Source organism: Callorhinchus milii, unplaced genomic scaffold (genome assembly GCF_018977255.1).
Source record: "Callorhinchus milii isolate IMCB2004 unplaced genomic scaffold, IMCB_Cmil_1.0 Scaffold3, whole genome shotgun sequence".
NCBI classification, from domain to species: Eukaryota; Metazoa; Chordata; class Chondrichthyes; order Chimaeriformes; family Callorhinchidae; genus Callorhinchus; species Callorhinchus milii.
Window position 1 is genome coordinate 42,957,284 of NW_024704744.1, and position 7,138 is coordinate 42,964,421.

The 7,138-nt window shown below is 39.4% G+C and overlaps 1 non-coding gene across 1 annotated transcript; it reads left to right on the forward strand.

The window, feature by feature from the left end:
• Nucleotides 1-6,856: 6,856 nt before the first annotated feature.
• trnae-uuc lies at nt 6,857-6,928 on the forward strand. The gene has a single exon. It is a non-coding gene; the product is annotated as a tRNA-Glu (tRNA).
• Nucleotides 6,929-7,138: the final 210 nt, after the last annotated feature.

Genomic DNA, 7,138 nt, shown 5'->3' on the forward strand with positions numbered 1-7,138 from the left:
GATATCAAGCCTTATCACGTCATTGACATGTTTCAAAGCGCTTCGTGTGAATTATATTTTGTGTACACAGCAGCTAATTGCGTACTGTAGTGTCCCACAAACAGTCGTGGATTGAGTGGCCAAATTATTATTATTATTTACTTATTTGAGGGGGAAGAGGACTGTGGAGTGGAGTTCCAGAGGGTGGGGGCAGAGAGGTTGAAGGCCCCACCGCCAATGGTGGGGTGGGCTGGGCGGAAGACGTGGGGTAATAATAATAATAATAATAATCCTTGCATTTGATATAGCGCTTTTCACGTCGGGAGGACGTCCCAAAGCGCTTCACAGAACATACTGTAAAGTGAATTGACTGTATAATTGTGGGCGAACGCGGCAGCCAATTGCGCACAGCAATGTCCCACAAACAGTCGTAGATTGAAAATGACCAATTTTATTATTGTTTTTGGTTTTATGAGGGATTATTATTAGGCGTGTGGAGTAAGGAAACTTGCCCAAGGTTTCGCCCTGCCTGGGAATCGAACCCAGGTCCTCTTGCTTGCGAGGTGAGTGCTCTAACCAATACACTACAGATCTTGACGGAATCCAGAATCATGCAAAGTGACACTTAGATGCTACTTTCTGCACACTGCAATTGTAAGGCAACTATCAGGGGTTTTCAGGCCTGTGCCTGAATCTAGGGGAGTGAGTGTACGCGCGAGTGCCATGTGTGAGGATAGTTGGACATATATTTAGAAACTGCCCTCCCAGGGATAATTATCACATCACACCTCGCAATTTTTATGCCAAGGGCTGTGAGCCAACATCAAGTATATAGATATCCTCTCAGGGATTACAAGACTATGCAAATCAACATATTTACACTTTAATAACAAAACCAATTTTTTTTATTAATGATTGGTTGCTAAGACACAAAGCACCACAAATAACACAGTGTCACAACTCCATTATTTCCCTGCTGTAAAGTCTCAGTGGGGTATTGAAATTTACAAGGAGTGATTAATTCACTCACATCCCAATTGTCTTTCTCCAATCCATCTCTGCTCTGCGACTGCCTTGTGTCATGTTCTAAGCAGTGCTTTTAATATGATTTCAATAGTATGACACAATGGAGACCTATTCATCTGTTTCTAGACAAACGGGAAAGGTGAGACATAATTATTGAGCTAAACTGGGCATCAATAGTCAATGAATGAATCTTTTCATTTCAGGGTTTCATCAGAATAGCACCATTTGAAAACGCTTACTGCTGCTCTTACTTTGTAGATGCTGAGGCAACCTGTATCTTAGCAACAGCATGTTGTCAATGAATAAGTCCTTTTATTTCAAAGTATAGTCTGGTTTTGCTTCAGATCCTGATGTCTGTGAAGCTTTCAGAAATCCATCTTTCAATGATTACTGCTGTGATGCTCCTCTCTTTGTACATCCTCCTGGCAGAGGTCAGCCAACTTTGCACGGATCAGAGATTGAACCTAGGGTTTTTTTTATAGTTCTATTTCTTAGAGCTTTACCAATTGAGCCTTACATTAGTTAAGGAATGTTTCAAGAAATACCGCAAATTTTGCTGATATATTTATTTCGTAATTCCTCTAATTGTCTTCCCTCCCTTCTCCTTTCCTGAAGACAATGCACTCATTTATGCTCCCCACAACGTTTACCAGGGGGTGGATTTGCAGGTGCTGGCCAACCTCCAAACCCTCACCCAAATGGCTACAACAACAACAACTTGCATTTATATAGCGCTTTTCACGCCGGATGGTATCTCGGAACATTTAACAATGGTGGAGCCTGATGCTGAGCCAGGGGGAGGGGAAAGGTGACCTTAGGCCCGGTCAAAGAGGAAGGTCTTCAAGCGTAACCTGAAAATGGGGAGAGAGGGGTCGAGGTGAAGGGATTGAAGGAGAGAATTCCATAGCTTCGAGGTGTAGTGGCTGAAAGTACGGCTGTCAATGGTGGGGAGGAGGGTCCGGGGGTTAATGAGGGGGCCGGAGCTAGTTGAGCAAAGGCAGTGGGTAGTAGCGCAGGAAGAGAGCAGATTGGAGAGATAGGGGGGTGTCAGGGTGGGAAGGGATTTATATACAAGAGTGAGAATCTTGAAATTGATCTGCTCTGTGCCAGTGGAGTTTGATAAGGACTAGGATAATGGAGGTACAGAGTTTAGTGCGGGTGAGAATGAGGGCACCAGAGTTTGAATTCATTGAATTTTGTGAATAGTGGCGGAGAGTGGACCAGCGAGGAGGGCATTTGAGTAGTCGAGTAGACTACAGAATAAAGAACCCATGACCTAGAGAATGAGTGCCATCAGGCACCACAGTATCATAAGCAGCAAACTGCTGGGGGAGGGCTGTGGAGACATGATATAACAGTGCCTGTCGCATGTTGCTGCTCCCCTCAGGCTTTTGAACATTATCCTTTTTCCTTTCCCACGACACAATATCAGATATAATATTCAATATAATAATATCTAAAATATCCAAGTGGAAATTCAGAATAACAATTTGATCACTAGTGACTGCTTTAGCACGATATTGTAAAACCCTGGCATAGATGCTCAGAACATTAACTCCAGGCAGTTTTCATAGTATCTTCTGCACAGCTTGATAAGGATTGTGGTCATCATTGGCACGACTCATTGTCTAGTATTACCTGCTCCATGTAAAATAGTGAGTAATATTAATGATCCTTACAATGTCTCAAAACCCTTCACAGATTATACTATAACAACAACAACAACAACAAGATTCCATTTATTGAGCGCCTTTCACGTCGGGAGGACATCCTAAGGCTTATAAGTACATCTAATGCAATTTTAAAGCACTAATGCAATAATTTGATTTTTATAATTTTATAATTGCTTAAGAGTTAATGATAAGCACACAGTTTTCGACATCACTGGAATCTATCAAGTGAATCGTAGACTTGTAACTCACTCGCAAGCACAGCCTTAAATTAAAGCTAACAGTTCTTTCACATCTGAGATTGAAAGTCCATTCTCTTAATTAATCCAGGTCAATTGAACAAGTGAGTACATCAGAGTTAAACAACACAATTGAGTTCTAAACAATTAGATTGATGATAAATTATAATTCCATCTCTGATTTTACACTTGTCTTACATGTAGCCATTGATTTTTTGCCAGTTAGAATGGATCGTTTTATTTTATTTAAGCCCTTTATTTCAGGGGTATGGAGAGAATTACCAAAAAGGAGGTAACTGTAATTTTAAAATAACTCTTGTATTTGATCTAGTGCCTTTCACGTCAGAAGGACATCTCAAGGCGCTCCATAGAATTTATTGTGAAGCACAGTGACTGTATTTTGTAGCCAAACATCAACAATGATGTTCTTCTCCTACAAAACACACAGTCACTACACATTAATACTTTAACACAATGAACATTTTTTGTTTGGAGTTTTATGATCTTACCAGTTTTTGTCCATAGAAAACCTGTACATTTTCATCACAGAAGGTGTTTAGCCATAATATCTGACACTTTCTACCTTTATTATTTTTAATTTTTTAAATCTCCCGATTAATTAATCCCACTTTCCAGCTCTTTCTCTAAGTAGCTTAATATTTTTACTTCTCAAATGCTTAACTAGTTCCTCCTTGAATTATTTTGTTGATCCAACAACAACAACTTGATTCCAGTCTTGCGGTGATGAATTGAGGTATCAGCCTGGCTCAGAGGATAGCCCACTCACCTGTGATTCATGTTATGAGTTCCCGTCGGGACTTTGAGCTCATAGACGAGGTTGACATACAATACAATGCTGAAGCAGAGTTGCTTTATCAGATATGCTGTCGTTGGGATGAAAGATTAAGTTGAGGTCTGCCTGTTCAAGTAGATGTTAAAGATCCCATGGCACTCTTCAAAAAGAGAAGGAAACTCCCAGTGTCCTGGAAACAATCCCCCAGAAAAATAAAATGGGTTATTTATTTCATGGCTGTTCGTGGGACATTGCTGTGCCCAAATTGGCTCCTGCATTTGCAAGTATTTTTATTATTATAAATTATTATAAATTTTGAACCATTGGTGCTTAATTTTGATCCTTCCTTTATGGTTTTAGAACCTTAGAAATAATCTAAGGAGAGTTTTCCAGCTCTCTCATCAGGTCACATATCAAACATACTTTGCAGAAATGGCTTCCTCATCTATACATTTGAATGTAAAACTGTGCCAGACTATGCTAGCTGGGATATGTTAACTCAATACAGAGTGTGGATGATACCTGTTTGTGTACTGAGATGTCAGGAGAGTAATGGTTTCCTTCTTAATTAGAGATGTTAAACCCGTCTGCTTGTTCAGGTGGGTGTTAAAGATCCCATAGCACTATTCAAAAAGAGAAGGGTGTTTACTTCAATGTTCTGGCCAACAAAACCCCCAAATAAAAAATTGGTCGCATGGTTGCTTGTGGGATATTACTGTGCGCATGTTGGCATTCGCCCACAAAATATACACAGTGACATAACTTTAAGGTATATCCTATGAAATGCTTTAAGCTGTCTCAACAATGTGATAAGGTGTTATATCAAATGCAAGGATTATGATTACTTATAATTCTATTTGTACAAGATTCCCATTGACTTTAATATGCTGTGGTGCTGTGGAGCCATGTAACTTTGCATGAAGAATACAATTACTACCATTCTAGGACATCATCCTGGCCTTAAAATTACTATTAATGAAATCCGATTGGAAATTTATTAAACTAGATTGCACTAAATCTCTTTAACGGAACTGGCTCATTGAGCTGAATGGCCTAGTCATGTTCCTATGTTACAAAATAAACAATTACCAACTCATTGCATTAACAGACGTGAGGCCGGAAAAGAGCAAATCTTCAGCACGTGGAAAATACAAGAAATGTAAGGACAATGCATTATATCTCAAACTCTAATCCTAATACAGACTCCCTTTTAAGAATTCAAAAGAATCTTGTGAAACTAAGTCACCCTTGAAATGAGTCCCAAGCTCTAAAAAGAAAGAAATCTTTTTTGCTCTATTGTCCCTTTTCCCACCATTCTCTCTTTTACTTTCATTCTTTATAACTTGATTTGATTTCAATTTAATATACAATGTTCTATTTATTCTATACTCTATCAATCAATCTCATTTGCTGCAGATCAAGAGTCCAAGCTAATAACTTACAACACTGTAAGCAAGTTTGATTTATAGAAACTTAGGCATTTCACTTATCTGAATTGGGTAGAGCAGTGATCATGAATCCCGGATAAGGATCAGCTTTAGGTAGAGATAAACACGTTTGTCTTTATGCATGCTCCCTGAGGATGAATTTTCATGTAGCAATAGGACTTCTGAACTCCTATTTGCATATACTGTAAAATCAACAGGTGCTCCGAAATTTAGCATGGATTTGCGTTTCGGACTTCCAAAGCACAGTAGAATGTTATTCGGTTAGTTGTTTTGTCAGCCATATTATCTTTCATCCCAGGAATCTTTCTCTGAATTCCTGAAACTATTTATACACTTGACAATTACTGTTACAGTTTAATGAAAGAGCCCATCTCTGGACTGTAAGAATTCTGATTAAATTTAAAAAAAACTATAATAATTTGGTCACTCAATCCATAACTGTTTGTGGGACACTGCTGTGCGCAATTGGCTGCCAGGTTTCGCCCACAAAATACACAGCCAATTCAGTTACAGTATATTCTTTGAAGGGCTTTGAGATGTCTTGAAAACCCGATAAGGCGCTATGTCAAATGAAAGGCTTATTATTATTATCATATGACTGCTTCTACACATTGCTGTGCACCAAATTGGATGCTGCATCTGCCTCCAAGTATAGCCATTACTCTCAACATTGGGAGGAACTCCCCTCTCTTTCTGAATAGTGCCTCGGGATCGTTACCTGAACAGGCGGAAGAGGCCTCAGGTTAACGTCTCATCCAAAGGACAGTATACCTCCAACATTGCACTTGAGTGTCAGCTTTTGAATTCCAAGTCCCGAAGTGGGGCTTGAACTCACAACCTATTGATTCAGAGATGAGAGTGCTACCAAAGCTAAAATGACACAAAGTTGTTGGATTGAATGGCCTGTTTCTGTGCTATACAGTCTGTATAATTCTATGTAATTCCTCTAACCCTTAATGTTTGTGTAGTTGAGCAAACCCTAATACTCAAACTGTCAGAAAGCGAGAATGGAAAGTTGGATACAAAATAAAACAAGTTTACTGCAACATGTATAAAGCAACCTATCATTTACTATAACTATAACTGTAGCCACAGGCCCCGCACATGTTCTACACACTATGAGACAAGAAAGTTTGGATTATATAAGAATATTTAAGAGAAGGCCTAGAGCAGTTCAGAATAATAGTTACCTATTTCCCTTCAGGTCAAGAAGTCAGAGCAGAGAGTCCAGAACTGTCTCCAAACTGCTCATTTCATACTGAAATAGCATGTTAATGTCAGAAATGCTGATTCAGAGCAAGTACAATTACATTCCTGATTAACGTGTCATGTAAATCAGTGCTGAAGTGCTTTGGATTTGCCTCCGTTTATTGTAGCCCAGTGAAAAATCTTATCTGAAAAGCTTCCAATAATTCAAAATGAAGACAGCTAATTACTCTGGACTTCAATGAAAAATCTAAAATGACCAAAGTTTGGACTTCTACCGAATATCAGTGAACAATGAGAATAAAACAAAACGTCACAGCAATAACGTATTCCAGTGCCTCACAAGAATGAGTTAGAAGTAGGGAGGGGTATAGTGTACCAATATAGTGAATGGTGTACTACCACAGGGATTGGTGTACTAGCATAGGGATGATACTGGTGATTGGTGTACAAGTTAGTGATGAGTGTACTAGTTAATGACTGGTGTACTTGTGGAGTCCTGTAGCTCAGTGGTTAGAGCACTCGCTTTTCAAGTGAGAGTCCTGAGTTCAATTCCCGGCAGGTCAGGGTGAAACCTTGGGCAAGTTTCCTTACTCCACACGCCTAATAATAATCCCTCCAAAACAAAACAATAATAAATTGGTCATTTTCAATCTACGACTGTTTGTGGGACATTGCTGTGCGCAATTGGCTGCTGCGTTCGCCCACAAATATACAGTCAATTCACTTTACAGTGTGTTCTGTGAAGCGCTTTGGAACGTCCTCCCGACGTGAAAA